At 42.3% G+C, this 18,579-nt stretch overlaps 1 protein-coding gene and 1 non-coding gene across 2 annotated transcripts in view; both read right to left on the reverse strand.

Moving 5' to 3' along the window:
* Window positions 1–18,579, reverse strand: part of LOC120226522 — a gene marked incomplete at its 5' end in the record, with an annotated part of 106,615 nt that overhangs the window by 9,207 nt on the left and 78,829 nt on the right. The window lies entirely within an intron of this gene.
* On the reverse strand, window positions 6,012–6,118 carry LOC120226523. Its single transcript, XR_005527039.1, has one exon. It is a non-coding gene; the product is annotated as a U6 spliceosomal RNA (small nuclear RNA).

Below are 18,579 nucleotides of genomic sequence, written 5' to 3' on the forward strand. Positions count from 1 at the left end.
AATACTGAAAAATAAAACCAAAACGGGAGGTATCACCATCCCAGACTTCAGCCTCTACTACAAAGCTGTCATCCTCAAGACAGTATGGTATTGGCACAAAAACAGACCCATAGACCAATGGAACAGAATTGAGAACTCAGAAGTGGACCCAAAAGTATACAGCCAACTGATCTTTGACAAAGCAGGAAAGAATATCCAATGGAAAAAAGACAGCCTTTTTAACAGATGGTGTTGGGAGAACTGGACAGCAACATGCAGAAGAATGAAACTAGATCATTTTCTCACACCATGCACAAAAATCAACTCAAAATGGATAAAGGACCTGAACGTGAGACAGGAAACTATCAACACCCTAGAGGAGAAAGCAGGAAACAACCTCCTTGACCTCCACCGCAGCAACTTCTTACTTGACACATCCCCAAAAGCAAGGGAATCGAGAGCAAAAATAAACTGTTGGGACCTCATCAAGATTAAAAGCTTCTGCACAGCCAAGGAAACAACCCAGAAAATTAATAGGCAACCAACGGAATGGGAAAAGATAGTTGCAAATGACATATCAGATAAAGGGTTAATATCCAGAATCTATAAGGAACTCACCAAACTCCACGCCCGAAAAACAAACAACCCAGTGAAGAAATGGGCAGAAGACATGAACAGACACTTCTCCAAAGAGGACATCCAGATGGCCAACAGACACATGAAACGATGCTCAGCATCCCTCCTCATCAGGGAAATACAAATCAAAACCACACTGAGATACCACCTCACGCCAGTCAGAGTGGCTAAAATGAGCAAATCAGAGAACTCTAGATGCTGGCGAGGATGTGGAGAAACGGGCACCCTCCTGCACTGTTGGTGGGAATGTAAACTGGTACAGCCCCTCTGGAAAACAGTGTGGAGGTTCCTCAGGAAACTAACAATAGAACTCCCTTATGACCCAGCAATAGCACTGCTAGGAATTTACCCAAGGGATACAGAAATGCTGAGGCATAGGAGCACATGTACCCCAATGTTCATAGCAGCACTCTCCACAATAGCTAAAACATGGAAAGAGCCTAAGTGTCCATCAACAGATGAATGGATCAAGAAGATGTGGTTTATCTATACCATGGAATACTACATGGCAATGAGAAACAATGAAATCTGGCCATGTGTAGCAACATGGATGGACCTTGAGGGTGTTATGCTGAGCGAAATAAGTCAGGCAGAGAAGGACAAATACCATATGTTTGCACGTATAGGAGGATTAGGAGGAACTTGACGGAGGACCAAGGGGGAGAAGAAGGGCGGAAATGGTGGGGGAAAGGGAGAGAGGCAAACCATGAGAGGCTCTTGAATGCTGACAAAAACTGAGGACTGATGGATGTGGGGGGGAGGGGGGGATGGGCATGAAGGAGGGCACTTTGGGGATGAGCACTGAGTGTTATGTAGAAACTAATTTGACAATAAACTATTTGTAAAAAAAAAAAAAAAAAAAGATGGGTGTGGCTTTTAGCTGCTAAATTTCCTTGTGGTTTGTTATGCAACAATAGGTAACTGCGGTGAAACTCTGTAGCCAGATGTCTTGGGTTCAAATCCTAACCCCACCAATTATGAGCTAGCTGGCTGACTTTCTGCATGTGGATTTTCCTGAAGGATCAGTAGCTAAATTATCTGCAAAAGGGACATGGTGGGATCGCCCACCAAAAGGGGGCATGGTGGGGGATTATGTGAAATCCATGTCAACCAAACAACCAAAGGGTTGTTAGGGAATTATGTGAAATCCATGTCAAGTACTTCTAACAGCGCCTGGCTAGGAACACCAAATGATCCATAGGCCTTTAGTTAATACTGTTTGCATCCTCTTGGACACACCCTTCCAACAAGGTAGAGCTCCTCTTTCCTATAGGAGGCAGGAAAAAAGAGATTCCAGGTATTTAAAGTGTACCACTCCCTTGCCATTAATTCATCTGTCTGTCCTATCACAAAAGGGAAAAGTCCAAACTCATTACAATTTGCAAAGCTCTCACCCTGCTTATATCTGGTTTAGTGTCTCCATCCCCTCTCCTCTCAAACCCTGTTTTCAGACAGCCCTATACACATGCCTGCACCACTCCCAAAAGTAACAGGAAGGAAATGGATAAACATTCCCACAGTGAATTCTTCTGAGTAGGGAGATTTCAGGCATATTTTTTCCTTCCTTGTGATTCCTTTTGTATTTTCTAAATCTACAGCAAACACTGTATTTTCATATAATGTAGTCAACATCACCAAAAACAGGAAGTGACACTTCCTTCTACTTGAAGATTAAGACACTATTTTATTTCTCTGTCTTCCTCCTGGGATATGCCTGAATATCTCTTATGTGATTGAATGAATGAATGCATGAATGAGCTCAAAGTAGTGCAAAGTTCATTGTGTATATATTTAGGTGGAGTAGTCTACACTTATATACTAAATATATTTGCAAGAATATAAAGTTGGAAAATTCTCTTTTTTTAATTTGGGTGTTTTTTTTTCAAAGATACTCATGGTGAAGGCTTTTTTTTTTTTTTTTAATGAAGAAACCCTTTTTGAAGTGACTAATCGTTCTGTAATTTATTCTTTTTAAGGCCAGCATGCCAGAGTTTCTTAAAATGAGTTTCTTCTTCTGTATCTATGTTTATCAACTAATGACAGGCTCTTAAACATTCATTTAGCAATGAGAAATTTCCAAGACAGCGTGCTATATTCTAGTTAGAAGAATTCAGCTTAGCCAAATATATATAAATTGCTCGCACGCCAAAGGGAGAGGACATCTCTGGGAACACTGAACTACGGAGTGCAGATTTGTAGCCACAAACATTTCTTCTCTTGGGACCGCCAGTGAGTTGACTCCCTGTGGCAACAGCCACAGGCAGGCAGGGCGGATCAGCACCCATTTTTCCAGAAATCCCTCTCTCCCTCCGTATTACTTTCAGATAGCTAACTGGCCGGATTCAAAGGCATTCTGTTTCCAATTCTTTCACAAATTTTCTAAATAGGTTACTAGTACATGTGCTGGTTTTTTGCGCTGTCTTCGATTTACCAGCTCAGTATAACCCAAATCAGGCCAGTCTGTGTGAGATGAATTCAATGAACGTGGAAATTGCCTCCAAGTCCCTTCTTGCCTCCAATGCACACACAGCCTCTCCCAGAGCTCCTGTTTTGGATTCCTCTTGCATTAGTAACCAAAGCCAGCTTCTCCCAGCATGATAACACAGCCACCTGCCCCCTTCCCCAGCCTGTATGATCTCAGGAGATTTTTCAGATCTTTAAGTCAACCCAACAGGCTTCTTTTCTGGTCATTTCTCATCACTTAGAGCTATAAATATTAATCACAAGCCTCATATTTTAAAACCTCTTTGAGCATATTAACTATTTAGCCACATAAATCAATCCTCAACTAATCTTAGTGGTCCTTCATACTTTCCCAAGTTCCAAAACTTTCTATTTTAGCTGTTGCTCTTCACTGCTTTGGCCACCACAGTTATTTCATACTTTTTCAATCTACCATGCCCTTCTTTTGATAAAACGGAAGAGAAAGGGAAGGAGGGAGGGAGGGAGGGAGGGAGGGAGACAGAGAGGAAGAAATGGGAGACGAAGGAGAAAGGAGAGTGGACAAAAAGAAGTGAACCAGTGAGAGACATAACCCCCCCCTCCTCCCTGGGTCTGCGGGTCAGGGACTTGCTTCTGATTCTCCAAGCAGTCTGAGGCACTCCAAGCAAGCCGCTTAACCTCTCTGGGCTTGGCTTGGTTTAGAAGGAATCTCTAGCATCCTCCCACTGCAGACCCTATCCCCCTACAGTAAAATCCAGAGTTTTGTCTCTTCATAGCAGGACTTCTTTCTAAAGGGATCCCCAGGTAGTACAGAGGTTGCTTTGTACCTTTTTCTAAGCGCTCACCAGAGCAGGTCAAGGACTGCAAGATGACTGATCAAGATGGGTGCCCAGTCCTTGCCTCAAGATTCACTAGTGGATACTGGCTCTGCGGGTGTAGTCTCTGCAGTGTGTTTCTGAGCAGCCCATTTACACGTCAGTTCCCTTTTTAGGGTACCTCCTAGTTATACAGAAACCACATAGCCAACCTTGGAGTACCTCGGGAAATCCTAATAGCACTGATTGCTTTGCACCAGCTATTTCAAGATCTCAGGGGCAAGGGAGAGAATAACACTGGCAATGAACACAGCAGAGTCAGACATGCCAGGTTCAAATACTGGCCCCTGCAGGTGTTCACCATTCAACCAGGTGCCTCACCTCCTTGAGAGGCATTTCTCTCACCTGTAAAGCACAGGGGCTTCTACATGCTTCATGTGGTTGTTATCCAGAATAAAAGAGACAATGCTACAGTATGTCCCACTCTGCACCTGACTCATAGTTAGTGTTCAATAAATGTGAGCTTTTATTATTACCATATTTCCTCCATTCTGAGACACCATCGATCGGAAGTCAAAGCATCAATTTAATAACTTCTCAGGGGGAAAAACAATATATTAAACACACATTCCCATTTTAAGACATCACAATTTCAACAATATTAAAAGGTGAAAAGAAATGTGTCTTAAAAATCAATGAAATGTGGTCTTATTATTGTCACATTTTGGAATCATTTTAAGTTATTTGCTTGTTTACTTGCCTTTTTCCTGTTTTGTCTGGCTTCCCCCCAGGGGACATATAAGTTCCATGAGAATAAAGAAAGAAATCCTTGTTCGACCCTGTGATCCCAGTGCCGAGCACAGGTGTTGAAAAAATATTTGTTTGATAGATGATTTAATGTTACCTTAAAATGAGGGGCTATGTATTAAGACTCCACTAGTGTCATTGATTCATATAATGAAATGTTTCCTCGTATCTTAGCATTAGGTGAAAGCCATTCACCTAATTCCTCACCACTCTTGGGAGAAGGGGTTTGTCTGGATGTATATTTGTTGAAAATTGGTATTTTCCTTGAACTATATATATACACAAGGAATGAGGATGAAAACAGGCCAGTGCAGAATGTCCACCATAACCCCTGACACAGAGGTAGCAGTCATAACTCACACGTGAAACTCAACACAAAGTTGGGGCACCTGGGTGGCTCACTCCAGTTAAGTGACTGACTCTTGATTTCAGCTTGGGTCATGATCTCATGACCTTGAGATCAGGCTCTGTGCTGGGCATAGAGTCTGCTTAAGATTCATTCTCTCTCTCTCTCTCTCTCTCTCCCCTCCTGGATGTCTCAGTCAGTTAAATGACAGACTTTCAATTTTGCCTCAGGTTATGATCTCAAGGTTCATGAGATCAAGCCCCTTGTTGGGCTCTGAGCTGGCGGCACTGAGCTTGCTTGGGATTCTCTCTCTCCCTCTCTCTCTGCTCCTCCTCAACTGGCTTGCTCACTCTATCTCTCAAAAAATAAATAAATACACCAAAAAAAAAAAAAAAGATTCTCCTTCTGCCCCTCCCCCATTTTTTATGTGCATGCTTGCTCTCTCTCTCTCAAAAGAAAAAAAAATTAAAATAAATTAATTAATTGAAGAAATTCAACACAAAGCAATGGTCGGGTATCAGTTCCAATCAGCTTACAATATGCTGCCAGTTTAAACGTCCTTAGTTTCTGTAGATATGCATTAGACATTAATAAATATCAATTTATGGAATCAACTAAAATTTCCCCTTTCAGTTTCCAGACAAGAATAATAAACATCAAAGTAATTTCCCCAGGGCCAGTGCCTTTTAATTGCCCATTTTGAAATGAAAACATTCACTTAGTTAATCAGCAAGTGTTTACCGAGGGCCTACTATGTGCTTGGTGTGCCACGTGCTGGGGTGAGAAGCAGTCTGGGATGGTATGGACAGGGAAGACAAATCAAGGTTGTGCCCGTATATACAGACCATTGTTCCACTCCAGGGAGAAAGAAGCACTGTCTCAGGGTGGTGGGGCTCAAGCTAAGGGGCAAGAATGATTTTTTTTTCTCTCTCTCTCTCTCTCAAGTTAGCTAACATACAGAGTAATCTTGCCTTCAGGAATAGATTTAAAATATGGAGTGCTTCAGGAATTTGCGTGTTATCCTTGCACAGGGGCCATGCTAATCTTCTCTGTATCATTCCTACTTTAGTGTATGTGCTGCCAAAGTGAGCACAGGAATGATCTTAAAGAGGAGAGAAGGTCAGACCCATCAGATGGCCTGGAAGTAGAGGGAACTTCCATCACTGAGTCTGCATCAGTCCAGCCCTTTCAGATGATTTCCTGCTGCATAAACCAAGTCCCAGGTCAGGAGACCTGCCAGACTCCAAGGGATACTCTAGGGTCTTATTGAAAATAAAATGGGTTCTTACTGAGAGGAAGCAAAATTTACTCACTCAATTGCCTTGCAAATGAAGTAATTACACAAAGAAAAGTTACTTTTAAATTACCATGAAAATGTATATAATTCTCAAACAATTCATATAAACAAGAAACTGGGTTCTCTTACTCCAATTGTGGGGAACTTGTTTGACAAGAGATTGTTCTCTTCTTTAACGAGGATAAGGATGATTCCTTAGAGTGCCCAGGGAACAGCCACACTATCTGAACAAGGAAACAAGAGGAACTGACAGATGGAGGAAGCCGTGCACCCAGCCCTCAATAGGTCAAGGCTGGATTGACAAGATGGATATGGTGAGTTCTAGGATGTCAGACAAGGCTTCATGGAGATTGGGGCAGGAAGCCTTGGTGGAACATGATGGCACTAGGTAAGTCTTCAACCATGAGAAGAAATTCAATATTGGCACAAAGAAAGAAAGGCCTTGCCAGCCTGAGATAGCGCTGGAGCAGCAACGGAGCTAATCCAATATGGCACCAGTACACAGAGATGAAGGAGGAAGAGGGAGATTCTGGCAGGAGCTCACTCAGGGTGGATCCTGATTCTACAAGGAGCTCAGAGTTGTGTTGTTTTGTTTTGCTTTGTTTCAACTTATTGAAGATGAAAATTTTGAGCAGGGCAGTGACACAATCAGTTGTGTGTTTCAGGATGACTATTCTGGCAGTGCTGAAGTTCAGCTGGGAGAGATGAGAAAACATTGGAAGGAAAGACAGTTAATGCAATAATTCAGGCAATAGGTGGAGGGGTCAGACCTCAGAGACTGAGAAGATGGATGGCTTGGCCTTGGAGATCAACTGGATAAAGAAGAGGGTGAGGAAAACCATCCTGGCCTCCTATATTATTAGAATAAAGACCGTTACCCCCTTATGTTCACCTAAAAACACAACAGCACACTCCTGAAACACAACAGCACACTCCATGGTGGACATTTGGAAGTTACCCAACACCCATGAAACAGCATACCATGTGGCTGTGAGACAGGAAGATCTCTAATAGAATGATCAACACGGATGAATGTACAAACCAGACTGTGAATACACTCACCAAACAGAAGAACCAGAGTGTATACTGTATCATTCCATTGGTGATAAGTTCAAAACCAGGCAAACGACTTTATGGTATCCAAAGTTACAATATGACTTATACTTTGGTGGGAGTTCACAGCAGGTACTAATCAAGGGAACATGGGTATCTGCGGGGTGAGTTCTGGTGTTCCAGCTCCAAGTTCTGGTTTGGTAGGTGCGTTTGCCATGTGTCTTATCTATATACACTTTTGTGTAAATATATTATATTCAAATTAAAAATGTACAAAAAGTGAAATGATCTTTATTGGCAGTGCCTCCTGTACAACATTAAAGCAATTTCAGTAACAACAACACCACCTTCAATTTTGGAATGTTAATCCTATGTGCTAGAGACTGGTAGGTGCTGACAGCAACCTGGTGAGATCAGTTTTAAACTCCTATTTAAAGATAAGAAAATGGAGGCACTGAGATGTTAAAGAACGCCTAAATCCACCATCTTTCTTTAGAGACAGCCCCTTACCTTGGGCTGTGTCATGATTCCACAAGTGTTTTAAGAAATGTGGCTGTGATTATTCTATTTTAGGCATTGAATCTGCTATGTCTACATGACCTGACTTTTCCAGCATAAGCTGAATCTGTCACCCATGTTCTTCCAAATATTTGGGTTCTCAATGAACTATTTCAGTGCTCTGCATCGTGCTTACTTCCACAATCTCAGTTCTCTCCAGCATACACCTTCTTTTTGAAATTTTCAATCAAACAAATGAATTCAACCCAGAAAAGCAAACACATTTTGGGTAGAATAGTCATCTTTTTAAATCAGTTTTGGTGTTTCCCATATAAACCAGCAGCCCAGAGGTACTATTTCTGAAAGCATTCCGTAATGGAGGATTTTACCTGAGTGCTACTTAGTATTGTCATTATTATCCTGTTATTAATAATAATGATTTATAGAGCAGTTTGAGGAGGCATTGCTATTTAGAAACCAGGAACACCAAGCCTGATTTGATACTTAAGTCAGCAAATGTAATAGGAAGAGAAGAGGCAAGAGGAGATATTAAAACAGTCAGTTCTATCTTCAGACATCTACCTTCAGGGACCAAGAAGCAGGTAGTATGAAGGAAAAATTCAGCAGAAATGGACCCCAAGGACAAATATTTTCTCTACTAGGTTACCACCACAAGATATGCAGTCCGCTGAAATTCACGGAGCCTAGCCAAAAGCCATAGCACCTTGAATGAATTAGCTTCAGACATGTCAACGACCCTGGAGAGTTTTCAAAGCAGTTCTACAAACAAGATTGCATGTGACCTTTGCAAGAATGTTGTGAGGTAGACAGGGGTGGCCTAACTTCACATCTCTACCCTGACCATGCAGGTAAAAGCACCAAAATACAGGAGTTCAGCACCATGAGCAACATCACAAAAAGCCACACTGGCCATGCTACAAGGTAAAAGCACCAGAGCAGGAGAAATGGTCCCAGGGGCCATCTTGTCAGGTGGTTCACAGACATCATTGACTAATAAAGCTTCGGGAGAATTTTGAGAAGGATCACAAAACTCCTGAGCCCCATTCCAGAACTGAGGGGAACCCAAGCACTTATAATTCAAAGAATAAAAATGTCCCAAAGAAATTAGCATAGAAACAAAAGAGCTTAGGTCTTCAGGATGAAAGACTCCTTTAGACTTGCAGAAGACGAATAAACTATACACTCTCCTGTAGCATCCCTGTGAGCATCCAAACTAGCAAAGATAAAGAGAAAATCCTGAAAGCTCAAAGAGAAGAAAGGTGTTATCTTCGATGGGATGGTAATCAGATTCACATCAGTTCTCACCCTTTGAGGGAAAACGTATTTCAATTATACACCCAGTCAGCATACGTATAAAAATACTAACATTTCTGCAAAGAATATTTTCTACAAAACAAGAATGAAATTGAGAATATACTTCAGCCAAATGAAAAAGAAATCCAAGAAAAATAGAAAGGAGTCCAGGAAATCCAAGGAAAAATAGAAACTAATCCCAGAAGGGAATAAAACGCAATCTCAGGATGACAAGTGTGCAGCGAAAAGCAATCAGTGCAAATGGAAACAGGAAGTCGGCAGGTGCGGGAAATAACATCTGCAAGAGGGAAGTAGAAGCTGTCCTTTCATTGGTATAACAAAGAAGCTGCAAGTCCTTAATGGGAACACGAAGACAGAGTTTTCTTTGTCAATAAGAAAAACTGAAGGAACCCCTGGAAAAACAAAAGCATACAGCTGGCCCTTGAACAACGTGGGGATTAGGGGCGCCAACATCCCACCATGCAGTCAAAAGTCCCCATGTAACTTTCGACTCCCTGAAGCTTAACCTCCAACAGCTTACTGTTGACCGGAAGCCCTACTACTAATATAAACAGTCCATTAACACACACTTTGTATGTTATATGTTTTATACACTGTATTCTTTTTTTAAATTATTTTTAATGTTTTATTTATTTCTGAGAGAGAGAGAGACAGTGTGAGCAGGGGAGGGTCAGAGAGAGAGGGAGACACAGAATCTGAAGCAGGCTCCAGGCTCTGAGCCAGCTGTCAGCACAGAGCCTGATGAGGGGCTCAAACCCACAAACTGTGAGATCATGACCTGAGCCAAAGTCAGACGCTTAACTGACTGAGCCACCCGGGCGCCCCTATATACTGTATTCTTAATAAATGAAGTGAGAGAAAAGAAAAGGTTATTAAGAAAACCTTAAGGAAGAGAGAATATATTTCTAGTACTGTTCGGTACTAAAAAATCTGCATAGAAGTGGACCCAACCAGTGAAGTTCAAACCCATGTTGTTCGAGGTCCATTTATACATAAAAAGCATGGGCTGACTAAAAAAATCTAAAATGCAGGAAATCATTTTGAGTAATTCACTTATAAACAAATAAATAAAGTTGTTATGTTTTCTCACATCCCTTCAAGTGGTGTGAGTTTAGAGGCACAGTCGTGCACTCCCTTCCTGAGTCCAGCTGGATCACATGGTCATGGGCAGTGCCACCAGGGGCACGGAGAGGCCACAGAAGATACTGGCTCTGAGCAAGAGGTGTGAGGTCATAGGCTGGGCTCAAACTCTTGCCTCTGCCATGTACTAGTTCTGTGACCTTAGAAAAGTTACTTAACCTCTCTGTGTCTCAGTTCTCTCATCTATCAATGTCACCTACTTCACAGGACTGATATAGAGATCAAATAAACTAATATACATAATATATTTGGAAAGGTAATTCACTTCTAATAACATCAAATACTGTTTGTCATTATTAAAATAATATTAAATTTATATTAATATTAAAATATAGAGGGGTACCCAGTCATTTAATCATCCAACTCTTGACTTTAGCCCAGGTCACAATCTCATGGTTTGTGGGTTCAAGCCTCATGTCAGGCTCCACGCTGGCAGTGTAGAGCCTGCTTGGGATTCTCTCACTCTCCTTCTCTCTCTAGCCCTCCCCCCACTCTCTCTCCTTCTCTCTCTCAAAATAAATAAATGAACTTAAAAAAATATATGTAGAAAGAATAGTTGAGCTTTGATGTAAAGGCTATTATTAAAATTAGTCTCAACAAAACACAGAAAACAAAAACAGAATAAAAATTGAGAAGGGAGAATAAAGATATAGCTGACACAGTGGGAGGCCGGAGAGAGCTGTTGCAGAAGGAAGAAGGGGGTTGCTAATTCCTTTACCTTAGATAGAAGGATCTAGAGACTGTACAAACTAAGCAGATGAATCCATAAAGAGTTTTAAGCATAAATATATAATTTAAAATCATTTAATTAACAAGTTAATTTTAATTCTTATAAATTTATTAATTCCTCATCGATTATAATTATATATTTTATCTACATATTATATATTTATATATAATTTATATCATACTTATGGTTAATTATAATGAATAATTAATCCATTAATTTAACATAATTTAAAGTAATAAACACTAAACGTGATATTTATAAATTCAGAAAAGCAGGTGGTAGAGCAGGAAGGTGAATTGAGAGCTAAGTAATGACTATTGAGTCATTACACTCAAGCAGAGTGCTTACCATGGGCCAGGCACTGTGCTAATTGCTCTACATATATTATCTCAATTAATCCTCTAACAACCCTCCACGTTAAATACTATTCTCATCATGATGACTGTTTGACAGGAACTTGAGGCAGAGAAAGACTAGGTATCCTGCTCAGATCTCAAGACTAGTAACAGAAGAGTAGTCCTCAGCCTCTGCCTTTTGCCACTTCTAAGAGAGCAAACTCTCCACAGTAGAGAGGGAGTGAGAGAGGTTTACAGATATGACTGAGAGTTAGGGTGGTAAAGAAAAAAATCAAACACTGCAGTGGCATGAATAGTGTACCATGAAAATGTCACGTCTACCCAGGGCCTTATTTGGAAGTAGGGTCTCTCCAGAGGTAATTAAGATGAGGTCATACTAGAGATGGGTAGGTCCTAAATCCAAGGACCGGTATCCTTGTAGGAAGGGGGCGAAAAAACACAGGGACTCACTCACAAGACAGCCCAGGCAGAGACAGAGTGGCATAGCCACAGACCAAGGAACAGAGATTGCCGGGAGTCACCAGAAGCGAGAAGAGGCAAGGAAGGATTCTTCCCTAGGGCCGTAGGAGTGTGGCCCTGCTGATACCTTATTTTCATCCTCCCAGCCCTCAGAACAGTGAAAGAGTAAATCGCTGCTCTTTCATGGCCACCTGGTTTATGATCATTTGTTATGGCAGCCTAGGGAGACTGGGACAACCAACCAAAACCTTAAAACACAAATGGTCAAAATCATTGGAAAAAAGGAGAATTGGATGCTACAGCTTTCTTTACTTTCTGCTTTTTAAAAACTCTCATGTGCTACTCTTCGTGGTAGGCAGACTTGAAGGTGGACTCCATGACCCATCTTCCTGGTAGTCACATGACCGTTTAATCCCTCCTCCTGTCAGTAGAACCCGTGACTTGCTTCTAACCACGAGAATACAGCAAATACAGGATGTCAGCTCCATGATAGTATTAGTTAAAGCTGTCATGTGAGTCTTGTAGATTCTCTCCGTTGCTGGCCTTGATGAAGCAGATGGTTGGGTTGAAGAGACCCATGTAACAAGAACAGAGGCAAATCTCCAGCAACAACTATATAGGAACCGAGAGTGGTGACTTCTGATCCACAGCCAGAAAGCAATAGAGGTCTCCAGGCCAATGGGCTGGAAGAAGCTGAATTCTGCCAATAATCACGTGATTGGGAACCATAGCCTTCATGAGTCCAGCCTCAGCAGAGAGCACTGCCGCGTCAAACCCCTCCAGCTGTTGCCTTGTAAGACCCTGAAGCTGAGGACTCAGCCAAGCTGTGTGTAAACTCCATGTCCACAGAAACTGATATAATAAAGGTAATAAAGCCATGTTGTTTTAAGCCATTAGGTTTGTGGTAATATTGTTATGCATCAATCGATAACTAATATTCTCCTATAAATAAAAATAGTAATAATACTAATACTTTAAGGTTTTTTAAGCTAGTAATGGTGTGCTATAATTTAAAATAAATTTAAGACAAATTATTTGGATGATCTGTCAGGCTTCATTGGGAACGATGCCCTCATGAAACAAATAAGGTAACCAAAGTACAGGGAGATGGAGTGGCATGGACAGATTCACCCAGGCCATCAATAAACTGAAATGTCACTGAAGCACATGTGTCCCCGTCGACTCTGCACATTCCATCTTGCTTCTGCCTGCAGAACGACAACTAGAATAAAGTCGGGGGATGGGGAAGTAGCAAAGAGTAAGATCATTACTCAAATCAAGGGCAAAGCTTCAGTTTTGCCTTAGATTATATTCATGGTGAGCTCTTTTCCCAACATTACCCCCAGAGCCTGGGAGGGTAAATGTGTGAAACAGGCCCTTATTAGACAATTTTTTGACAGTTGCTGCCTTTGCAATTACTGTGGTATAATTTTTTTTCTTCTAAATGGCTCCAGATTTGTTTTTGTCTGAGCTGAGGTGGAAAATTGAGAAATAACAGATTCAACAATAATTGACTTTATTAGGAATATGAATGTATTACACATGCTGTATATTAAAAACTCATTGCTTTTATATTGGCCTTGCATACTGTATGCTACTTTTATGGTTCCCTAGTCTCCAGTGTGCCCCCTTCTTTACTGTTCCCATCAGCTTTATGTTCCTCATTCCCTGTCATGCAGAGGATATAAATGGTTAAAAATCTAAGTGCTCATCAGACACAAGCCAGAGTTCATAAATGAAAGTGGGCAGGCTTGGGTAATTTAAGATATTGCTGTGAGCTGGTGTTGCCAAAAAAGAGATGCACTTATTGAACCATAAACAAAAGCAATTAAGATGAGATGTTGATTACTGTGGAGAAAAGCTCCCCAATAGCACAGAGAAGTGGACCACAGAGGGAGCCTCATTTGCATAAGCATCTCTGGAATCCTGGGATGGCCAAGGAGGGGCTGCAGAGGTCCCTTTTGCACAAGGATCCTGATGTCTTGTGGGAAGAATCCTGAGAAAGCCCCTGGAACATTCTGCATGAGGAATCACAACTCCTAGGCAAAGAAGGGACAGGAAGGTTGACTACCTCTTTATAGCAGAGGCAGGAAGGAAGAAGTCCCTTGGAGGTAGTTTGAAGGCATAAGACATGGGGTAAACTACAGCTGGACTGTAATGCTGTTGAATTCTACTTGGCAAAGCACTGCCTCAGTCCAACATTCCAGATCTCCTTGGCTATGAGCTCAGAGAGACGGGGAAGGCCTCCTGGTGCTACCTTTAATGGCTGGACCCTCCCAGGTTGAGCAAAATGTAGCTCTGATATGAAAGGCTGGGCAAGAAAAGCCTGCATCAACGGCTGGCAGAGCACCTGCTGAGGCCTGGCTGCAGAAGCGGCAAGAACCAGAGAAGTGAGAATATATACGAGCTGCCACAGAGCGGGGAAAGATGCAGAGTGGATAGAAACCTGGAGACAAAAGTAGATAACTGGTCTGGACAAACGCATAGCAATGGCCAAGCCAGCTCCAAACCCTTAACCATCCCCCACCACTGGAGCAGATTGCACAAGATTGCGCTAGAAATCTGCGAACACTCTGGCTGTGTAATCCTCTCTCTCTGAAGTAGAGACACTGATTATGGCGAACTGTACCTGAAAATCCCTAAGAACAAGGCACATGGTAGGTGCCTCACAATTGTTTATAGGAGAAAAAAGAGAAAAAGAGGAACAAATGGATGAATGGATGGCACAAATGCACCCCTGGGACAGAAGTTAAGGCCAGGACTGACATTTAGAGTTGCCTTGAGGAGGCAGGGAGGGTGGAAGGAGCACGCCAGGGCAAAGCGCCCTGAGACACATCTTAAGCAATGAGCGGGAGCAAGACAGGCAGGAGAAGAAAAATGAGCATCCAGCCAGACAGATGATGTTGGGTCAACTCAACCCTTCCCCTTCTGTCTGGAGAAACTCTGCAGGCACACACTACAGCATGCCGATCCGTCACAGCGAGCAGTGATTGGCATCTGCGAGCCCAGCAACTATAAGAAGATTGACATTCAGGCAGACAGGTCCAAATGTCACCAGCCAAAGGCCAGAGCACCTGGCAGGCTGGCTGCGGCCACTCAGACAGGGGAAGCGACGGTCAGACCAATGCAATCACCCTGAGTAGTGGTTTGAAATTCACCTCCAGTGGCTGGTTCACTTAACCAGGAGGCATACCTGCATTGGTGTTTATGAGGTTACAAAGGTGTGGGTACCCAGGGAAAGGCAACTAATATGTGGAGACCACTTACTTAGTGCCAGTCTTTCCACTAAGGGCTTAACACTAGCTTGCTGAATACTCAGAACTTTAGTAGGTGGTTATTAGCTCTATTTTTCTGATAAAGAATCTCAGGCTCCAATAAAGTAAATAGTCTTTAAAAATTCACACAGGTGATCAGAGATAGACCCAGGATCAAATCTTGATTGTCTGAGCCATGGAAGTCTTGTTCTTTCTACTAACTCTACACTTTTGACATTGGCACTGAGAGGCATGGATATCTGCAAGGTGAAATGTTTTCCAAGGCAAAGAGGCAGAGGTAGAGGAATTTTAAAAATGTTTTTTTTTCATATTGCTGTTGCCATTCTGCAACTGCAAAAGAAATAATTCATGAGGCAGATGGAGAGTAAGATGGTATGCAAAAGTAGCAAGAAGAGAAAGAAGTATTATTTCTGCACTGGGCTTGTATTCCACCCCTGAATGCCATGATAGATAAGATGGAGGCTGAGAGGGAGACATCATTTTTGGCAGAAACAGGGTCCCAGAGCAGACTCTAAAGCATCACTGGGAAAGTAAAATAGGTTATGTACAGGAACATGGAAATCTCTGATACAATGTGCTGAGTGAGGAGGAAAATGGTAAAGGACTCAGGTATCCAGGATTCATTCAACAAGCATTGCTGAGTGTTGCATTAGCTGCCCTCACCCCAGGCTACAAAAGCCCATGGGGGAAGTCCTGTCCACACAGCTGTCAGAATCCAGGAGGAGGGCAGACATAAGGGAAGACAAGGGCATATGATGACGCTTTCTTCAGGGAAATGTACTTCCCAGACTGTACGATTTTGTGAATTAATCCATTCATTCAATAAACATTGAGTGGCTCTCTTGGGACAGACCATTGTTGGTTCTAGGGGTGAATGAGTGAAAAAGAAACAAAACGAAACAAAACAGAAAAGAAAGTATCTGGTCTCCTTTGCTTGCATTCTAGGAAAGTGTATTCTGTCTATATCTAGTTCTACCACATTTCTTCTCCATGGGTCTATCAGAAGAGTCCTTGTACCTCCCTCCTCAGAGAAGTGGGTGATGAGGATTGAGAGTAGGGTTATTATACACAGGAAGCTTTCCATTTTAGTTCTGGGTCGTCACATCCTAACTTAGAGATCCTCTAAAACAATAAGTAGGAAGGGCTTGTTCTTCCTTGTAATACTGGTGACAATAATTTTTTCCTTGAAGGGATTGAAGGAGAGTTGATTTGAGTATGCTCACATCATCTGGCCTGATGCATAGACACTGAAAACATAAGTTTCTGTTCTCATGTTGAGACCCCTTTCTCTCCCCAGGCCTGAGTTCTTGTATCAAACTGTTAACCACACATTCCTTTCCGTTATAACTGTGTCCACACAGCAGCTCCTGCGTACTGTGGACATCTGCCTTAATTGGAAACATTACTTATATTATACTATCATAGCATATAGAAAACCCCAAATAATTAACTGTGGAAAACAGGGACAAAGGAAGAGGGGAAGCAGAGGCAAAGAGACCAAAGTAAGGTATTTCTCCAGTCAGAGACAATGAGCATGCTTCCCTTCACTGGGGGTGTGATAAGTAAGGCAGGAGGAAATGCTCTGGGGGGAACTTTACAAAGTTCTTACCTGTAAGTCATGTCAAGACATTAGGGCTGAGAAAAAGGGAAGCCCCAGCATTGTCCACTTTCTAATCTGGGCTGCAGGGTAGTGAACAGTGCAACCTAGAAAGACTTAATAGAAGGGAGGCAGAATTAAGAGCTGCAGCTTTGTCCAATTTGATGTGTCTAATGGGCAGTCAGGAAGTGACAGCAACTAGGAGCTACATAGAAGGCTCTGCACTTTTTGGAAGCCTGGTCAGGAGATCCCGATGTGGGAGTCATTAGAATGGGGGCAGTATCTGTTGCCATGAGAGTAAATCAGATGACTGGGCAGAGGGGGGAGAGTTAGCAGCATGAGAGGGGGGCATTGAGAGAAGAAGCACAGGGATATTGCTCTACAAACTTGAACATGGAAGTAAAGCCAATGAAGGAAAGGGATATAGAATACAGAGAGGGAAACAGAGCCGGAGGCGGAGTAACTCTGGAACTGAATAGGTCCACCAAATGTAAGACACAGTCCATATCAGGACCAAGGACAGAGAACCATGCCCAGTCCTCTTACCCTCACCCATAATAGGCAGGGTGGGCACACCAATAGCTCCCTGGAACACACTCTTCTCCAGGGCTGGAGAGAGAGGGCTCTGCCCATTACAAAAGCAGCCACTGGCTTTGCCAGAAGAAATGTCCCACTGGGGGAGTCCCAGCCCCAGAAAGGCAGGTGATTAGGGCAGCAGTGACCAAAAGTGTACCTGAGATGGATGGCTCTGGAGAGTGTTCACTGGGTTTCCTGGGTCCTTCTGGAGAGTTTGTCCTTCCCCTTCTCTGTGAGGTGGAAATGCTTTAGAAAGAAATCTACACTTATAAATTCTCTGGGTTCCTTCTTACCCAGTCAGGCAAGATTGATGGGCTGAGCTGGTTGACACAGAAGCAATTGGGAATATCATTATTTGCCTTGTATTTATCTGCATTTATGTTAATGGTTTTGTTCTTGATCAGAGCAGCTACTAAACTAGGGGAAATGTTTATTTCACTCAGAGTTTTCCTATGATAAATTATGTGGGACTCACAGAATAGCCAATGCACATAATGTGTAGAAAACATTTCCTTTCTTTTTTTTTTTTCCTGCTTCTGATCCCAACAGCACAGGCCTCCAGCATACTTGGGACCAAACCAACTCAATTTTTCATATTCTGCTTTGTCATCTGATTGATTTAATGCTTCTCGTGGACAGACTTTGCAGAGAAAAAGAACACGCATACAATTTCTCTCTCTGGCATGCGCTTTTTCTTGTTCTTTTTCTGACGGGCAATTTCATAAAATCACAGGGCTGGGAAGGACCTTTATGTGCATTTTTTCCTAACTCCTCACTGTACAGAAGCACTTGGGAGAAAAAAAAAAGAAAGAAAGAAGTAACTTTTTTGAGATCTGTCACAGGTCAGGCTGTATGCACAGATGCTTCACTTATATTAGCCTATTTTATCTTATTGAAACTTTCTTTTCCCCATGCTGAAGATGAGTATATTGAGGCTTAGAGAATTAGACCACAGGTTGGCAAACTACTGCCTGTGGCCCGAATGAATCCCACCTTTTGTTTTTGTAAATAAGGTTTTCTTGGAACACAACCATAATCGTTCATTGATTTGTGTACTGTCTTTGGCTGCTTTCAAGCCACAGTGGCAGAGGGGAGTGGTTGCAGCCAAGACCATTCAGCCTGCAAGGCCTCAAATATTCACTGTCTGGCCCTTTACAGAAAAAGTTTGCTAATACCTGGTGTAGACACCTGCCCTGGTCACAGATAGTATGTGACTATACTTAGTAAACAGCCTGTCC

This window comes from Hyaena hyaena, unplaced genomic scaffold, assembly GCF_003009895.1.
Source record: "Hyaena hyaena isolate Hyena2069 unplaced genomic scaffold, ASM300989v1 scaffold_1732, whole genome shotgun sequence".
Taxonomy (NCBI): domain Eukaryota; kingdom Metazoa; phylum Chordata; class Mammalia; order Carnivora; family Hyaenidae; genus Hyaena; species Hyaena hyaena.